At 47.3% G+C, this 20138-nt stretch overlaps 1 protein-coding gene across 6 annotated transcripts in view; it reads left to right on the plus strand.

Annotated features, from left to right (window-relative positions):
- Nucleotides 1–6831: 6831 nt before the first annotated feature.
- Slc38a1 (solute carrier family 38, member 1) overlaps nucleotides 6832–20138 on the plus strand; it is a 64880-nt gene continuing 51573 nt past the window's right edge. For 2 of the 6 annotated variants that reach the window (XM_013018851.1, XM_013018856.1), the window contains exons 1-2: nucleotides 6832–7101; nucleotides 7286–7820. The gene's annotated coding sequence lies outside the window, so the exon portion shown is untranslated. The remainder of the gene's footprint in view (nucleotides 7102–7285; nucleotides 7821–20138) is intronic. The other 4 variants (XM_013018853.1, XM_013018854.1, XM_013018852.1 and 1 more) reach the window with 4 other exon arrangements.

Below are 20138 nucleotides of genomic sequence, written 5' to 3' on the forward strand. Positions count from 1 at the left end.
TTCTGTTTATGTAATGCTGAGGAAATGAACCCAGGGCTTCATGCATGTGAGGCAAGCACTCTACCACTGAGCCACCTTCCCAGCCCTGAGCTTTGTAAAATTGTATTTGGCAGTACTGGAGTTGGCACTCAGGGCTTCCTGCTTGCTAGGTAGGAGCTCTACTGCTTAAGTCATACACCTAGCCCTTATCATTTTTGTGGTCCTCAACTCTGGGCCTGGGCACTATCCCTCAGCTCTTCAGCTCAAGGCTAGCGCTCTACCACTTGAGCCATAGCGCCATTTCTGGCTTTTTCTGCTTATGTGGTGCTGAGGAATGGAACCCAGGGTCTCATTCATGCAAGGCAAGCACTCTACCACTGAGCCACTTTCCCAGCCCCCTTATCAATTTTTATTAGCATAAATAATTGTATAAAGGGGTTTCATCCTGATACTTACGTATATGCATATGAGGCAATTTGATTGAGTTCTTCTGGCATATAGTACTCCTTAATAAACTAAGACATTTTGAATAATGAGATGTGCTATCAATGCTTTGTTGAAAGAGTCCACTCAGGAATGAATTGATGGAGAAGCAAAAGTAGCTAGCAATGGTTGGAGAGATAGAGGAAGGGGAGTAGACAAACAGATTTAGGAGTGGGGGTAATAAGGCTGGTTATTTTCCTTTGAAAACACATATTAGGGAAGTGGTGCTGTGGCTCAAGTGGTAGAGTGCTCACCTTAAGCTAAAGAGCTAAAAGACAATGCCCAGGCCCAGAGTTCAAACCCCATGACCAACAACAACAACAACAAAAAGAAAATACATATTAGATCATGTCTACCAATCACTCCTTATTAAAATTCTCACAAAAAGCCAGGTGCTGGAGGCTCATCCTTATTATAGAAGCTACTCAGGTGCCTGAGATCTGAGGGTCATGGTTTGAAGCCAGCCTAGGCAGGAAAGTCCATGAGACTCTTATCTCCAATTAATCAGCAAAAATGACAGAAGTTGAGCTGTGGCTCAAGTGGTATAGCCAGCCTTGAGCAAAAAAGCTAAATAATAGCACCCAGATCTTGATTTCAAGCCTTAGTACTAGTTGGAGGCAGGAGGGGGAAGACAAAAAGGTAAAAGTCCGACAGGGCTTTCCTGGGAAGAGTTCTGTGGTCCTCAGGTAACTCATATCACTTGTAATTCCCAGAGACCACTTTTTTCCCCCCTCAAAGCTCTTCTTTACACCTGGTTTGTAAGTTCATTGGCAAAATTATTTGAGTCTTGGTGCTCTTGTACCCTGACTTTACAAAAGACTCACAGAAGGCCTGAGACGTAGTGTTAAAGGACTGAATTAATTGGAATGAAATGAACCTTGAACTTGTAGCCTGAACAACTGTGCCCATGTGATGTACTTTCCCAAGGTGAAGTTTGTTAGAGAAGAGGATTTGGGAGAGAGAAAAGAATGATTCAAGGTTGGGTATATTACATTTGAATCGCAAACTTTGAATATTTCATTTTAGAAAATATGTGTGTGTATATATATATAAACAACCATAAATATAGATCAACAGACTATGAAATTTTAAAATCTCATTAAAACCCCCCCTTGGTGATTTTGAAACAGCTTCCTAAGTCTCAAATACAGAAATCAAACACACTGCAAATTATCTTGTTTCTTATTTTAAGAACAATTGTTTAGAGTGAAAGCTTAGCTTAGCAAATCATGTTACTGTATTTGAAAATAGAGTATTTAGAAATAGGATTTGTCTCTTCAAATACCATCAGCTATAAAGACAAGTAAAACCCCAAACAACTTTTTATCCCCCAAACACTGCCTTCCCAGCAGAAAATACAAAATGTTCTTCCCAGCATGACTTTAGCATCACATAGCATATTGAGAGCTTCCAGCTCCCAGCCTTGAGCAAAAAGATCTAAGGGTCACGGTCACGCCGGTAATTCTAACTACTCAGGAGGTTGAGATCTGAGAATCCAGGTTCAAAGTCATCCTGGGCAGGAAAGTCCATGAGACTTTTACCTCCAATTAACCGCCTCCCCCCCCCCCCAAAAAAGGCAAAAGTAGAGTTGCAGCTTAAGTGGTAGAGCACTAGCCTTGAGTGAGCACAAAAGCTCAGGGACAGTGTCCAGGGTCATGAATTTAAGCCCCAAGATTGGTTCAGGTATCTACAGCAGGGTTTTCTTTCATTGCAAAGTATTTACTTTTCACTGTGACTACTTCACTATGTCTAGTGTGCACATATGGTCATGAATGAATGAATGAAAGCTAAAGAATCTCAAGGATGGCCAAAACAAGAAAGAAAAAAAAGGTTCATCAGACAAACAAAATATGAATCATTAATCAAGAAAACAAAACCCAGTTTAAGGACCATCTGGCCGTTTTAGGGTAGAGACTATACAAACAGGAATAAAAGTCTGATTTCAGAATAAGCAACTTATTTTGCTACCAAGGTGGCATTTGTGCATCTGTTCCACATAGGAAATGTGTAGGATACTTCTTCCAAAATAACCTCACTCATAGACCTCCCTATTTTTCTTTTTTCTTTTTTTGTGGTGCTGGAGATCAAAATCAGGGCTCTGTGATTCTCAGTAAGCTCTCTGCCACTGAGCTACCAGCCCTCCTACTTGATAATCATGGTTAAAATTCAGGTTATTCTATGTGCCTCTGATCATACAAAATAATATTTATCAAAATGAACTCCAGGAAAGGGAAACAAAAAGGGTTTTTTTCTTTGTTGATGTTTTTGTTTTTTCTTTTTGTCTTGTTTTTCGTTTATCTGTCTTTGGGAGAGCAAGGAAGGCCCAGAAATGGAGGGACAAAGGATAAACAAATGCAGCAGTGGTACTCACTGGACACTATGTGGAAAATGATCTACACAACTTGTGTGGGGGGGGGGGATGGGAGGGAAAAACTGGGAAAGCACCAGGGAAGGGGTGACAGTGTCCAAAAAGAAACGTACTCTTTACCTGACTTTTGTAACTGTAACCTGTCTGTACATCACCTTTCAAATAGCAATGTAAAAAAATTAAGTTATTCTCAGTCCTTTGTAGATGGGAAAAAAAGCAAATTTATCTTTGGCAAATAGTTTTGATCTTATTACATAAAATTACTACACAAGAAGTCTGCAGGTACCGGACCAGATATGTCTGGAAGGCTTTGAGCCCCCGTGGAAGGCTGCACGTATTTTGGGTAAGCAGCTGGTAGTGGCCCCTTCCACAGCTGGCTGCTGAAGCCAGGCAAACTAGGGTAAGAGCAGATACGGCTTAAGTTCGGGTTCAATCCTCTTAGGGGTACAATTGGTTTCTCTTCGTAAAGCTGCCTCACCTTCCTGAAACCACACAGAAAAGAGTCTATGGAGGCTTCTGGAAAAAATGCCCAGGTGAAATTATCTCAGTCTTTTTTTTTTTTTTAAACAATATGGGTTCCTATTCTAAAGGCTTAATTTCAGAGCAGCTACAGGGAATTTTCCAATTCTTCAGGGTTGTCTGCAATAAGACCTCTTAATATGACCTATCTTAATACCATTTTGGATAAACTACCCATTTAGGAAATGACTATAAATACTATTCAATCTTAGGAAGCAATGTCCTTGGCACTTGCAAATAAAACAGAGCAAAAGGACTCCCTAGATTGTGTAGTGAGTCTATCTTCTGTGGTTCCTAGTTGAAGGCAGAGTAACCTAGGATCCTTCCCATGGCCTTCCAAAGACAATTGTTCCAGAATCCAGGAGCATTTTAGAGCCAGACAGAGAAACCAAATCTGAATTCATTAGAGCTGAGTGGACCTGGGATGCATTTTTTTTCTTCCCGTTCTGAAGCTTGAATTCAGGGCATGGGTGCTGTTTCTGAGCTTCTTTGGCTCTAGGCTAGCTACTTGAGCCTCAGAGCCACTTCAGGCTTGCTTTTTTTTTTTTTGAGTAGTTCATTGGAATTAAGAGTCTCATAGATTTTCTGCCTGAGCTGGCTTTGAATCAGGATCTTCAGATCTCAGCCTCCTGAGTATTACCCACATGAGCTACCAGCACTGGGCTGGGATGAATGTTTTTTAACCTTGAAATCAGACAGTAGGATGGTGTGTCCTGTGAAGTGTGTTAAGAGGATTAAATGATAGACAATGTGGAAAACATACAGTCTGTCGCTTTATCTGAATAAACACACAACACAAAAGGAAATCATCTTTATGATATTTTTTCAAAGACCTCTACATTAGGTTTAGGGCACTGAGTACCTGGGCATCAGACACTGGTGACTTCAAAGCTGAGGTCTGGGGGAACATGGCTCAAAAACAACCTAGACAGAAAAGTCTTCCCAGACACTATTTCTGATTAACCAGCAAAATGCTGGGTTGGAGGTGTGGCTCAGTGGTAGAGCACCAGCCATGAAGAATATGTGTATTTTTTAAATAAAGCAAACATTTCTACAGGCTTATTTGTTTCACCTACCCAGATTTCCTATCTTATGTAAGATGCATTTTAGACAAGATGCATCCTACACATGATGTATCCTACTTAAAATCATTCATTTCTTCTACAAAGAAAGAAAGATGAACCAGCTTTCCGGTGACCTATGGAGTATTTGTGTTTTGTTTGTCCTATTAGCCACCACCTGCAAAACCCCCTCCTCCCCATTTTTTTTGGGGGGTCCAGTTGTGGGGCCTGAACTCTGGGCCTGGGCACTGTCCTCAGCTCTTCAGCTCAAGGCTAGCGCTCTACCACTTGAGCCACAGCGCCACTTCCGGCTTTTTTCTTTTTGCTTATGTGGCCCTGAGGAATCGAACTCAAGGCCTCAGGCATGCAAGGCAAGCGCTCTACCACTGAGCCACCTTCTCAGCCCCTCCCCATTTTTTTTTTTTAAGGAATTAGGAACCCTGCCCTGGTACAAATGTTAAGCAGAAAAAAGAAACAATAAAAATGTTGAATTAAAAAAAAAAAAAGATTGTGAGCTGGGCACCAGTGGCTCACACCTACAATCCTTGCTACTCAGGAGGCTTGAGATCTGAGGATCATGGTTCAAAGCTAGTCAGGTTGGGGAAAGTCCATGAGATACTTATCTCCAATTAATCACAGAAAAAGCTGGACTTGGTGCTATGCTTACGTGGTAGAGCGCTAGTTTAGCAAAAGGATCTCAGGGCCCAGAGTTCAAGCTCAAGGACCGGCCAAAAAAACAAGATTGTTTATCTGCAGAGCAAGGCTGTCTATTTTACCCTTCTGTTTGCATTGACCTTGGGTTTCTCAGGCATGGACAAGAATCTGCCTTACAAAAAGGATTCTGTGGCTCAAATGGTAGCATGCAAAAAAGGGTTCTTTCAGAAAGCTGCTGTTGATCTAACCATTTACTGCCGTTCCATGACATCATTTTAGTAAAAAATGAGTTTAAATTTGGTGGTCTAAATTGTAATCACCCAGAGGTGATTAAACAGCTATGGCCTAACTATTTTTTTTTTTTTAAGCTATGGCCACTGGGAGAGAGAGAAAGAAGGGTTGACATTGGCCCCCAAAAGAAATGCACTCAGTACCGGATTTATGACCCATCAAACAAGCATCTCTACATCACCCTAATAATAACCATCAAAATGTGTTTGGACAAAAGCTACGGCCAGTTGCATGACAGTGACCACTCAGCCGGTTTAAAAAGACTCCAGGTAAGGATTAACGTATGAATTATGATTCACCTTCTCTTTCCTGTTTTGGTGGAACATGAAGACTGAATCACCCTGACAATAAAAAAAAATAAAATAAAAAAGCTCCGGTCCCCCCCCCCCCCTGCGCGTTCGCGCGCTGGTGACAGTGTCACCGGCTGCTGCGCAGGTGGGAGTTCCTGTCGCCATTTTAAGGAGACACCAACTCCTCGGCGAGGAAGTGTGCGCCCAGTCAGTGACAAGGGGCTGCGTCTGGAACAAAGCGTACACAGGGAAATGAGAAATGGGGTCCAGTCACTCCTGGTCCCACTCTCCACCTGGGTCCCCCTCTTTCCACTTCACTCCCCCCCCTCCACCCCAACCCCGGGGACGCCAGGCCCTTTAGGTGTCCCTGCGTGCTCCCCCCCCAGGCGGGCAGGTGTGAGCTCGCCCGGCGGCCGGCCGTGGGGTGCGGGTCTCGGATGAGGGGGGGGAAGGGGAGGACGGAGTGAGGCGGGGAGAGGGGAAGCGCACCCCGCTGCGGTCTATCAGGGACAAAGCGTTTCCAAAGGTGTCCGCGCGATCGGCACCCCACCACCACCACTTGGGGCGCCTTCCGGCCCACCTCGGGGCGAGTCTATGGATGCCGTGGCCGGAGCCAGCCCGCGGTTCCATCCGCGCCCTCATCTTCAGGACCCCCCCCCCCAAAACTCGGACCAGCCAGCGGCTCCCGCGGCCACCCGCACCAGACGCCCTTCCCACAATGCAACTCCCCTCCTTCCTTCGGTTGCGCACCCGGGAACGCGGCATCCCACCCCACCCCCACCCCGCCCGCCCCGGCCCAGGCTCACGCCAGCCCGCCTTCCCCCTCCCCCCCCGGTCCCCGGGGGCCACGTCCTCCCGCCGCACCTTCCACCCTCGGGGGGGGGGCTGGGGGGTGGGAGAGAGGAGGGGGGGTCCCCCATTCTTCTCCAGCGGTCACGGCGAGCTGAGATCGGAACAGGCTGGCTGCCCGCGGCTCCTCCAAGGCACGCGGGAGGAGGAAGGGGAGGGGGAGGGAGGTTGGGGGGGAACCGGTGCCCAGGCAGTGCGCAGCCTCCGCTCTCCTCGTCTGCGCCCCGCAATCCACCCCCCTCCCCTGCGCCCCAGCCGCGCCTCGTCCCCCTCCTCCCTCGCCCCTTCCTTCCCCGATGCTCGGTGTCCACCCGCCGCGGGGGCAGCTCCGTCAGAGCCCGCACCCAGCGCGGGGCGCCAGCCGCAGCGGGGACACTATGCGAAGGGACTGCGCGGCGCCGCACGCAGCTTTGGGTTGAAAGAGCGGGCGCGCGGCCAGGGGGGTGGCGGTGGTGAAGGGCGCGCTGGAGGCGGAGGCGTGGCGTGTGCCATGCCGGGTTAATCCCACCGAGAGCCACGGAGGTGTCAGGACCGCGATACCCCCCGCCCCAGTAGATTTGAAATGCCTGCGACTCCAGAGCCTCAGCGTCCAGAGCGTGTCTTGTATGTAAGTTGGGAGGCCCGAGAGCCGCGTGTGGGTGGGGATTGTGTGTGTGTGTGTGTGTGTAGGGTGTGGGGAGGGGGGGAGGAGGTGGTAGGGTAGATCCCCCTCTCCTCCCTGCGATCAGCCCTGAAAGTAGAAGGGAAGCCGCGCGGGCTGGGCCGCCACGCCACTCCTCCTGCTCCTGAAGGTCGCTGGAAACCTGCGCCCTTCCACCTTCTGGGGAAAATCCGCCACGCCGACCTTCCGCCCCTCCCCGCCCCCACCCACGACCGGGCAGTGACACAAAGGACATCCGACTGCGGGGAGGAACATCGGAGAAGGACGGTGGGGACACCGTGGGCGCCTGGCCACGGGCATCCAGCTTCAGATCCTAGCCTGCCACACCGGCAAGATGTCATAAGTCAGGGATAGGGTTGGACCCCAAACTTGAAGTTGAGCACCTCTGAGACGAACTCGTGGTGGTTCATGGATCTTCAATGAGACTTAGGGTGATCAGAGACCATTGAAGGAGAGACCAAAGAAGATCAGCCAGCCCCACGGAAGCCAAGGAAAAGAATTACACTGGCGATAAGAGACCTGGCTCTTCATCATCTTTTGAAAGACACAGTATCTTTTCTTAGAGCAGAGCGCGTAAGCACGCGTCTAGGGGATCCGAATCTCCCCTCTTCCCCCATTTCGGGGGGGAATTTCCTGAGTCCGCAGCTCCCAGGATCTAGCCAGTGGTGGGTCCCTGACCAGGAGGGTTTGGGGTGGGAGGGGGGAGATTAGGAGGGGGCTAACGGGGGAAGGGGGGTAGGGTGGCGCTGCGCCACGATGCAGGACTAACCAGGAGCACGTTGCCTCCCCCTCCCCATCGCGTATCTCTGTTCCTCAGGTTGAGGGGTAGGGGATGAGAGGATACTAAAGGAAGCTGGCTTGTCACTGGCCTTTCCCGCCAGAAGGGGTACTTGATCATTGGAAAGGCAGTGAAAGGGGAAGTTTTTTTTTTTTTTTCTTGGTATTTTTGCTACAGCCTGATCCGCAGGGTCGGTGAACAAAGGCCTCTGCTTGCCCGGTACCCGCGCGCGGGGGGCGCAGAGCTGAGCGCCCCTCTTCCCTCACCCTGGGGTCCGGGATCACGTGCCTAAACCTGGCCCCAGATGGCCTTCCAGCCAGCCGGCTGGACACCTGGAGGAAAACGCGCTTTTTTCTTTTCTCCAATTTTTTTGTTTGTTTGTTTTGTTTTGGGGTTTAGAACTCTGGGCCTGGGCGCTGCCCCTGGCTGTCCCTGGCTGCCCCTGGCTGCCCCTGCGCCCCTAGCGCGCAACCACTTGGAGCCACAGCTCCACTTAGGCTTTTTTTTTTTTTTTGAGTAGTTAATTGGAGATAAGAGTCTCACGGGGACTTTTCTGCCCGGGCTGGCTTCGAACCTCCATCCTCAGATCTCAGCTTCCCGAGTGGCTGGGATGCCAGGCGTGAGTTTGAACTCTGGTGCACCCCTCTCTTCCCCCTAACCATCACTTCCCCACGTGTCGGGGGGGGGTGGCTCTCAGCACCCACGAGGGAGGACCCTTGAGGGGACCCTTGGGCTCCTCGGGTGCTGGCCCAGGCCACTCGGGTTTTACAAGGACGCACATTGGGGGTGGGGGTGGGGGCAAAAAGAATTTCCCATATCCGCTTTGCGCGTCTTTCATGAGCTGGGGAGAGTTTGGCGATCGTCTGAATCCTTTGTGTCTCTCAGCTGTGCGGACCTGGGGGGAAGAAGGGCCGGGTGGCTTGGGGGAGTGGGGAGAGGGGTGTCAGAAGCTTGTGTCTCCCATGGAAAGCAAAACTGCTGCGGGGGACCCCGTACATTTCTTAGAGTGATCAATGGTGTGTAGACTAGAGTAGAAAGAATGGGGGGGGAAGCCCTGCCCCTAAGAAACCATGAATGCATTTGCGTTTGGAAGGAAATTGGACACCTCTAAAGCGAGCCGTGCGGTTGGTTTTTGTCGTGGTCGTCGTCGTCGTTGTTGCATTTTTCAAAATAAGAGGTAGGAGGAAAGAAATCTATGGCTTGCTGAATTCAGGGCCCAGGCGGGCTGTAATTTGTCACCTTGATAGAAAAAAAAAAAACTAGGCAGCAACTCGTGCTTTTTCTGACGTCAGAAGGACAACGGAAATAAAACCTGAGCTCTGGCAGCTGGCTGGCCTCATTGTCAAATGTCTTACACTGGGTGGGTGCCCTCCTGATCTAGCTGGGCCCTGATCTGCTGTGGGGTCTGCGACTTCTCTGGATTTTGGTTTAACCTCTCCTTTATGGACATGGCTTTGCTCTTCCTTGTCTTAATTCTCTGTTGTTCTGAGGAACTGGAAACAGGACTGGTTTGAGGAAGTGTGTGTGTGTGTGTGTGTGAGTGTGAGTGAGTGTGTGTGTGTGTGTGGTTTGGTTTGAGGAAGTGTGTGTACATGTGTGTAAGTGCAGGATGGTACTGGGCCTTGAACACAGGGCCTGGGCACTGTCCCTTAAGCTTTTTCTACTCCAGGCAGGTGCTCTACCACTTGAGTCACAGTTTTACTTCTGGTTTTTTGCTGGTTGTTTGGAGATAAGTGTCTCACCGACTTTTCTGCTTGAGCTGGCTTCAAACTGTAAGTCTCAGCTCAGCTTCCTGAGTAGCTAGGGTGACAAACGTGGGCTCTTCAAGGTCTTTTAATTCTTGGTATGTTTTGGTTTGAGGTCTTAATTTTTTTTTTTTGCCTTTTTCCTCCCTCTTTAATTGTACTGTATTCAATAAATGTTTCCTTCAGGGCAGACTTATTGTGTGGCTGGCACCAACTAATGAGATTAAGTTCTTGCTTCTGTGAAGGTCCATTCTTGTGGGAGATACAAAACATGGCAATGAAGAAACAAACAAACAACAACAACAACAAAAAAAAACCCATGGCAATGCGTGTGTGAATATATGCCAGGTATCAAGGCAATGGAGAAATAGAACCATATGGTGTGTTGTGGAGAATACGTGCCATTGGGCAGTCCACTAGGAGGGGCTGTGTGAGGACTGACACCTGTCCTGAAACCTGAATAAATGAGAAAGGCTCAACTCTTTGAATAATTAGAAGTCCTGCCGAAGGAACAGCAAGTCCTATTATCCTCTGCTTTGACTGTAATATAATTCAGCAGATGAGATGAATAGTGTTGAAAGGTATTTACTGTTCTTGTCAGCATTGGGGTTTGAACTCAGGGCCTCATGCTTGCTAAGCAGGCAGTCTTACTGCTCAGCCATGTATTTACCATTCACCATTTTTAAAGCATATTCTGATGTGTGTGTGTGGGTATCCACACGAGCGCATGCACCTTGAGCTCTCACTTGAATTTTTTTGCTCTGATACTAGTGCGCTACCACTTGCGCCACCCTTCCACTTCCAAGTGTTTGTGGCTAGTTGGAGATGAGAGTTTTGTTGACTTTACTACCTGGGCTGGCTTCAAACTGCAATCGTGAGGTTGTTCCATGAACTTAGACTGATGCCTGGTCTATGCTGGCTTTGCCTCCCCTTGGGTGATAGCTGAAACATCCTCTTTGGTGATCAGCAAGAACCTGATCTTGCTTCTTGTGCCTCCAATATCCAGCACATCATAGTTGCTTAATAAATACTTGTTGGGAAGAAATGTTGGTCAAGCCATCTCATTCCTCTCTTCAGAGTCTTGTTGAGCAGACTTTGAAGTCTGCTCTGCTTTTCTTGCTCATCTCTCTGGCAGAGGCCAGATTCTTGCAAGGCCCCTTCAAATCTGTCTTCTTGTCTCCATTCCCTCTGCTCAATCAAGTTCTGGTCCCTATCAGCTGATCTAAACTTAGCAATTTGAATGGGATTGAAGAATCATGAAATGAAACAAGTCTGGAGCTGGTGGCTCATGACTATAATCCTACCTACTGCGGACACTGAGATCTGAGGATCGCAGTCCCAAGCAGGCCAACCCAGGGAGACAAATAGGAGACTCTTATCTCTAATGAATGAGCAAAAAGCCAGAAGTAGAGGTGTGGCTCAAGTCTTAGAGTGCCAGCTTTGACCATAAAAACAAAGCCCTGATTTCAAGCCCCAGTACTAGCAAAATAAAAAAAAAATTATGAAACAGATGTAGAGGAGCCTAGAAGAATCTGACAGTGAGGAGAGCAAGGTGCAAGTGTGGTAAGGGGTAAAGGAGACACAGCTTCTCAGTCGGTCTCTTTTTGCACTCTACCTTCCCTGCCTTTTCTGCCATTCGTGGCTTTTGGATTCCTCTTGAAATCCTATATAGTTGTGCCAGCCCAGCGCAGATGTCTCTCTCCCCCTCCCCTGACCACCTTCCATTGTCCACCATTCACTGACCACCTTCACTGTCATTTTTGGATGGATTTGTAGTTGGCCCTTTACTTTTTTGCATGACTGGCACTCTGAGAGGTGGGAGGCAGAGGCCAAGTTAGCCTCTGAATAAGGACTCAAACTACATCCCAACTTTCTTGCTCAGAGTCCTTGGGAAAGTAGTTTCACATCTCCAAGTTTCAGGTTTTTTCATTTGTTAAATGGAGATGATGATGCTGGTGATGATTGTGGTAGTACTCACCATATATATATATATATATATATATATATATATATATATATATATATATATCCTGATGATTTAATTAAGATAATGGATGTGAGCTGTTTGGCGCCGTGCTAGTAGCACTTCATATATATTAAATTAAAAAGGATTTCAGGTTCCTCATCTTCCAGAGATGGAGAATGTAGATCAGAGAAGTTTCCTTTACCGTTGCACTTTTGTGACTAATCTTTGAAAAATGCTTTTCTAAGCCAGGTGCCTTTGGCTCACACTTATAATCATTAGTTACATAGGAGGCTGAGATCTGAGGATCTCAGTTTGAAGCCAATCTGAACAAGAAAGTCTGTGAGACTCTTATCGCCAATTAACTCCTCCAAATCTGAGAGTGGAGCTGTGGCTCATGTGGTAGAGCACGAATCTTGAGTAAAAAAGCTAGGGACAGGGCTGGGAAGGTGGCTCAGTGGTAGAGTGCTTGCCTTGCATGCATGAGGCCCTGGGTTTGATTCCTTAGCACCACATAAGCAAAAAGAAAAAAGCCGGAAGTGGTGCTGAGGCTCAAGTGGTAGAGTGCTAGCCTTGAACTGAAGAGCTGAGGGACAGTGCCCAGGCCCAGAGTTCAGGCCCCATGACTGGACCCCCCAAAAAAAAGCTAGGGACACTGCCCAGACCCTAAATTCAAGCTCTAATACTGGCACCCCCCCCAAAAAAAAGCTTTTCTGAAAGGAATATTCTAGTAGAAATGACCTAAATGTTACCAGCCTCTGGTTAGTTAGGGATAGAGGAAGTACATATATAAAGTAAACACATTCAAAACAGCACGGTGAGCTTCAGAATAAGGAATCCTGGTACACTGACCATACATTGCCTTTTCTTTGTTCCAGTACTGAAGTTTAAACTCAGAGCCTCACATTTTCTGGCTTGCTTTTCTACTCATGGCTGGTACCTACCACTTGGCCTGGCTTCTGCTGATGGCTTTTCACTGGTTAATTGGAGCTGAGAGTCTCAGATTTGTCTGTCTGTGTTGACTTTGATTCTCACAACTCAGTCTCTTGAGTAGCCAAGACTATAGGTGGGAGCATTAGCACCCAACTCAACGGTCTTGGTTAGTAAACACATTGTACTCATTTCTAGAATTGGATCTGTGGTCATTGTTTCTTTAGTGATAACATGCATCTTGATTAGTCAGTAATAGTAGAGGAATTCAATAACAGGTTGGCCATGTGGTTACACTCTTGCAGTGAAGAGACTTTGGACTAAGTTTAGTGTTTTGCCCCTGCAAAACATCAAAACAAAAAGGGTCTTAGCTGCTGTTTGTTCTCCTAAAACTTAAATGGCCCAAACATAAAAGTTGGCCTAGCTGAACATTTCAAAATACTCAAAAAGCCCCTAGTACGGGTATGGAACCTCCTGCCTCCACCCCAGCCTAGTTTCCCCAGTTTCCTACCCCCAGTTCCAACCCACTTGAAGCTCCCTTGGTCCCTGGTAGGAGCAAAGCTTAATCCCCCCACCCCCCACCCATGGACCTGAATCAGGATAGGTCTCTTCTGATTGGTTGATTGGTATATGTCTTATTTACATAGGGTATAACTTAATGAAACCAGGGTTCCAGATAAAATGCACTAGACCTTCACCAGTAGCTTGCTATCTGTTTCTTTTCTTTCTTTTTTATTGTGGGGGAGTCCGGTCATGGGGCCTGAACTCTGGGCCTGGGCACTGTCCCTCAGCTCTTCAGCTCAAGGCTAGTACCCTACCACTTGAGCCACAGCACCGCTTCTGGCTTTTTTCTGCTTATGTGGTACTGAGGAATTGAACCCAGGGTCTCATGCATGCAAGCAAGGCAAGTGCTCTACCACTGAGCCAACTTCCCAGCTCCTCATTCAACATTTTTATGGCTGACTTTCTCCTCACTTTTTTTCTCTGCTCAGTTATCTCACTGAACTAAGCAGTGACACTACTTGGACAAGTTTAAAAAGCTGTTTAGCCTGATAATAGTCTGAAATCAGGTTTTGGGGGAGGGTTTTAGATGAGTGGTTCTGAGCTTTGGCTTCACATCAGACTATTTCTGCTCCTCTAAAATCTATCTGCCTCAGTGAGGCTATGACTAAATATACTAATATGGACCTTACATCAAAAGAGGGATTAATTTTTTTCTGCTTTATCCACCCATCTGCCCCAGATAGTAAAACGAAATCTCAAACATTGGAAGACAGCCCCCAGACACCACAACAGGATCTGGTTAATACAGCCTTTAGGGTTTTTAACAACAGGAAGGAGGAGGCCCATATACAACAGGCCTGGCAAACAAAGCTAAAAGTATCAGATGCTAGCAACCAGAATCCCAAACCAGAAATCCTCATAGGCCCAACTCAGGTGTCCTTAAATGAATCAGTCATTTCCAGACATTGAACAAAAGCCTGCCCTAACCCTAGACAAAACCTTGCCCCTTCTATGCATAGTGCGGGCACTAGAAAATGGATTTCCCCTACAGGAGGCAGATCCCACCCTTGGATTCAACCACAGTTTCCATGCCCCTTACCTGAGACAGCAGATCCCAGACTGCCTTTCCATCAAAGCCACGGACAGAACCAGAGGATGGCACCAGGGAGAAAAATCTCTTTCCTCATAGACACCAGAGTCAGTCTATCTGTTCTCACTAAAATTTGCCAGGCCTCTCTAAAAAGGTCTCCTTTTCCATAACTGGAATGAAAGGAACCTGGGAGGTGTCCCCTTAAAACTCCTACATCATATGATACTTTTGGGGATCCATTTTTTCTCCTCCCCTATCCCCCACCCACTGCTGATTCCCTTTATTGGGTTGTGATCTTCACAACTTGGGAGCAGCCCTTTTTATCTCCTGTCCTTTCCCTTCCCCCCCAATTCAAGGTACACACCCCAAAACGATATGTCCTTCCCCATTCAAGACCTCCCACCACCCAAACATCCCAAGTCACCAATTAACCCTTCAGGAAGGGACATCCTTTAACCCTTCCATTATATCACACCACACTCCCATTCTCATTCCCTTGAAAGATCCCACCGAAATCATGGCTGTCCTGCAGTATCCCCTCTACCAAGAGGGACGGCGAGGCCTTAAACCTACAATCGACCGTCTCTTCAGCTCTCATCTCATGAATCCCACTTATCAAGGAGCCTGATCTGGCTGACATTAGGCCTAGTAATCGGAAATAAGCCAGGACCCCGTCCCCTTCAGGGAACGTTCCAGAGATAAGCAAACCAACCACAGGAATGAACTTGGCCATTCACTTCTGTTATCATGTTTGCTTTCCTGTATCCCCCCTCCCCATCTAAACTTGACTGTGCAAACCTATAATGGGTGCTCAGATTTTGGCGGGGACTCCAAGCGTTTCACTTGGTCTCTGGATAGTCTCTTCATCTTTCCATGATACTCCCCACTCCCCCCCAGCCCCCTCCCCCATAATACCTGCATAATATCATACCATAAAAAATTGCCAAACAAATCCTTCCATTTGATCCAAGATTTATATGCAATTAATGTGGCCATCAAACCAATCTACCCCATTGTTCCAAACTTCCACATCCTCTTATCCTTAATTCTGAGACCACCTTCCTCGCAGTGCTGGATCTCAAAGATGTCTTTTTCTCTATTCCCTTACATCCCACTCAGCAACCCCTTTTTGCTTTTATCTGGATGGACCCAGATTCACATTATACCTGGCAATTTACCTAGTCAGCTTTTCCCCAAGGATCTGACTTCCTTAAACTTAGCCCTGAGTAATATGTTGATGGCCTTCTCCTCTGTAGCCTGTCGCAGGATCTCTGTAAACAGCACCTCACCATCCTCTTCAATCCTCTCTCTGATTGGGATTATAAAGGCCTCTAAGAAAAAGCCACAACTCCTTTCTTGGTGGGTCACATCTCTAGACTTCCACCTAAATACAGGGATGTAGATTGAGTCCACCTGAATGCAAAATAGCACTCTCAAAAAAATAACCTCTTCCTAAAACAAAACAGGAGGTCTTGTCCTTTCTTGGGCTCACTAGCTATTTCAGAATTTGGATCCCAAACTATTCCTTAACAGCCAAGCCCTCGTCTGAGGCCCCCATTGGGGACCCTAGTAAACCTCTCCCCTCTCCACAATCTCTGAACACCACCTTTCCTCTCAAACAAGCCCAACCTAAGCCCTCTGCCCTATCTCTACCCACCCCTCACAAAACTACTCACCTATACATCCACTCTGACAAAGAACAAGCTCTAGAACTTGAGGCCTACACCACTGCTGCCTCCTTCTTACCTATTTGTCAAAGCAACTGCTTGAGGCACAATTCTCACCACTGGAAATGGCCCCATGGCTGGTAGAACTCATAGCACCAACTAGAGTCTTTACCTTACTCCACCTTAGCCAGAGACAGGGTAGTCAATATCTACACCAACCTAAAGTAGGATTGTAACATCATTGAGTCACATGCCCACCTAGGGCAGGAGTGTGGCTTCCTAACCACCAAAGGGGCTCTCTATGTGATACGTGTGCTCTCCAAGAACCACTGAAGTCACAACAATAGATGCAAAAATAAAGAATTGTCTTAACAAGACAATATTTACTTCTGCTGAAGGGTACACCATCAACCATCCTCAAGGTGCCTCAAAGGTGCCTTGTCTGTTCAACTCAATTGGATGAAGCTTCTACTCTTGACCCTGTTTAAATTCTGGGCTCTTCCATATAAACCCCGAATGATTAGCCAGTTTGAGGCTTTGTGTGGAAGATTCCCGAGTCTCCCCAACCTCCCTGCTCTACCTTCCAATATCCCGAAACCACTTTTCCTCTGGCTTCTTATTCATTCTTATGGTCAAGAAGATGATGACAAAACATGTCATTCTATTTTAAGGATCTGCACTTTTTTTCTTCTATAATTTTCTATGAATTAACGACATGGAAATGAGTCTGCCAAAGGGGCTAACGATAACTTTACATCAATATAAAGAAATAGCTATTTATCGAGAAATAAAGGCTTACTGTTCATTAACTTCACTTATTAGTGTGTGTGTGTGTGTGTGTGTGTGTGTGTTGTGTGTGTGTACGCGCGCGCGCGCGCCAGTCCTGGGGCTTAAACTCAGGGCTGGGAACTGTCCCTGAGCTTGTTTGCTCAAAGCTAGCATTCTGTACTTCTGGATTTTTGATAGCTAATTGGAGATGAGTCTCATGCACTTTCCTGCTTGGGCTGGCTTTGAACTGTGATCCTCAGATCTCAGCCTCCTGAGATGCTGGGATTACCGGTGGTTCCCTCTTACTCTTGCTTCCAGATAGCAAGACCAACCTTTATCCTTACAGCAGGTCTCCTCACTATTCTGGAAAGCCAATGAGTTTGACTACCTGGAAATTTCAGTATTTCCTCCAGATAATCAGAACTACCTCATAGAGTTTAACCCCTCTTAAATAACCTTTTGTCTGTTCTTCCTTCTGACCACAATGATTTCCTTAATTTCCCCTTGATTGATCCTGATACACACACCCCCCCCTTCAATTTCTATTTTCCCTTAAGACCTGAGCTCATCTTCTCCCCACCACCAAACCCAACTTCTCTTCCTGCTACATACCTGTACATAAGTACAGACATTGGTTAGCTCACCCTACTCCTCTTTTCTTTTGGACCAATACATCTGGTTGACTGTATCAATCCAAATTTAAGCTGAGCAATGTCTTCTCTTCTCGGGCCTCACAGAGTAACAACTCGGTATTGGTGCTGAAGGCCCTTCTCTCACTAAAACAACAGCTCAAACCTCTTATCTCCTCCCCTGCCCACCTTCCTTCACTTGTCCAGGGGGCCTCTGGCTTCAGGGGATCTAATCTCCTGTGCCCCCTTATATATTCAGCACCCCCCTTCCCTCCGTCTGTTCCAGTGGGCATCCTCTTTACCTCCTGCAAGCAAATTCTATCTCTTCCTCCTTCTATCCTTTCAAACTCAGATGCCACAACCACGAGGCATGGGGAGCTCCCAACATGTCCTACCCTAGTCCCCATACACCCCAGCACCCATACTTCATACTGCTCTCTTACCAGCTCCTCTACTAACACTTCTGCCTTCTGTCAAGGCTGCCTTCTGGTCTTTCCCATGTCTGTCGGGAATATCCAAAGCATTCTAACAATCCTCTTGTCAACTTCTTTCTCCAACATCTGTCTTCCTTTAGTTTTCATCACACTCTCAGTTGTGGGAAACCCCCTTCCCTCATCTGCCTCCCTCCAGCTCTGACCCCTCACGATCGTATGACCATCGTCCCCCTTCTCTTCCTGTGAAAGAGTACAGGTACACGCATATAGGATTCAGTCCTTCATTGATTTTGACTTGCTTGCGTGCTTTGCACCCCACACAAGGGTGTCTTCTTCTTCTGTGGAACCCAGTCTTACGCCTGCTTGCTCACAAACTGGATGAGTGTACCCTTATCGTCCTGTGCTAGCCTGTCTCCTATACTGTCAGCCCAGACCCCATCCCCATTCCCCTCACTCAGCACATCAGATTTCTTGGACAGCCGAGCCTGCCTGTCCCTCTTAATTTTAGGATTTGGTGTTCTGGCAGGGGTGGCCCCAGCTTGGCTGGTCTTGGAGACTTTATCCACCACATCCAATGCCTCTTGGAAGCTCTAAAGGACAACCTAAATGGCACAACAATCCAACTATCAGCCTTACAGGCCCGAATCAAGTACTTGGCAGCCAGCTGTATTACAAAACAGACAAGGTCTCGAATTCCTCATGACTCTTCTTTTGCCAGTCCTGGGGCTTGAACTCTGGGCCTGGGCGCTGTCTCTGAGCTTCTTTTGCTCAAGTCTCGTACTCTATCATTTGAGACACAGTGCCACTTCCAGCTTTTTTGAGTGGTTTATTGGAGATAAGAGTCTCACCGTTTCCTGCCCAGGCTGGCTTCAAACTGTCATCCTCAGATTTCAGCCTCTTGATTAGCTAGGATTACAGGTGTGAGCCACCAGTGCCCGGCTGGTTTTATGCCTCTTGTGTGGGAAAGACTGCTGCTTCTATGACAACAAATCCAGGCTAGTCAGGGAACGGGATCAAGTAGCTCCAGGACAGGACCAGAACATTCATCCCTCAACAGAATACAGGCCTCTATGCATCCTCTCTACCCATGGGACAGCCCCTTATTTTCCAAATTCTTCTCTTTTATTTTTTTCTGCCCTGCTTAATCAACCTCCTTCAGGAATTTTTACAACACCAAATGACAGCCATTTCAAAGGCCCCCACCTTTAGATAGCTCAAGGAGGGAATCCCTGCTGCATTTATCCCAGACTCCAGAGGCCTCTCCAGCCCAAACCCAGCTAGAGGGACAATGTCACCCCTTTCTCTATAGACCTGAACAAGCGCCTTATGACACCAGCTTCACCACCTTAGGCACTTTAGGGACTTTCCACTGCTGGGAACGCTCACCACAACTGGACCAAAGTCTCAGTTTCCGGTAACAGACGACTCCCAGACACATCAGTCAGCAACAGTTCTGTCTCCCCCAACAGCCTCACTCCTGCTCCTTCTGCTCACCTTCTTTTTTTTTTTTCTTCAAATTTTTTATTGTGATTAAGTGGTTACATAATTTCCCAAATTTCACAGTATTGTGGGATCGTGATGCTCAGTTAAAGTCACAAACATAGTCTAACTTTCATGGGGCAAATTGTCAGAGTCCGGAGTGCTGACCATTACACAATGGAACCTGATCATGGGGCAAATTGTCTATCATGGTTTCCAACCTTTATGAGTTCTATTCTGCTTCTTAAAACCCCACAGCTTATGCATGAAGAAGTTCTCTCTCCCAGCTAAGCCAGGATGCTAAAAGTCCCTCTCAGATTTTCAATATATGCTACCTATCCACCATGGTGACGCACAGTTGTACTAGCTACTCACGAGGCTGAAATCTGAACATTCAGCCCAGGCAGAAAGTTTGTGAAATTCTTACCTCCAATTAACCACCAGAAAACCAGAAGTGGTGCTGTGGCTCAAAGTTGTAGAGCGCTAGACTTGAGTGAAAAAGCTCAGGGACAGTGTCCAGGTCCTGAGTTCAAGCCCCATCACACACACACACACACACAAAAGCTGCCTATCATTGAGCTCACTCCTGACTTTGTCTCTCATTCCTCCTGTAACTCTTTTTTTTTTTTTTTTGTCAGTCGTGGGGCTTGAACTCTGGGCCTGGGCGCTGTCCCTCAGCTCTTCAGCTCAAGGCTAGCATTCTACCACTTGAGACACAGCACCACTTCTGGCTTTCTGATGGTTTGTTGGAGATAAGAGTCTCATGGGCCGGTCGCTGGTGGCTCATGCCTGTAATCCTAGCTACTCAGGAAGCTGAGATATGAGGATCTCGGTTCAAAGCCAGCCTGGGCAGGAAAGACTGTGAGACTCCTATCTCCAATAAACCACTAGAAAACCGGAAGTGGCACTGTAGCTCAAGTGGTAGAGCGCTCGCCTTGAGCTGAAGAGCTTAGGGACAGTGCCCAGGCCCAGAGTTCAAGCCCCATGACCGACAAA

The sequence above is a fragment of the Dipodomys ordii genome, unplaced genomic scaffold (genome assembly GCF_000151885.1).
Source record: "Dipodomys ordii isolate 6190 unplaced genomic scaffold, Dord_2.0 Scaffold42, whole genome shotgun sequence".
Classification (NCBI taxonomy): Eukaryota; Metazoa; Chordata; class Mammalia; order Rodentia; family Heteromyidae; genus Dipodomys; species Dipodomys ordii.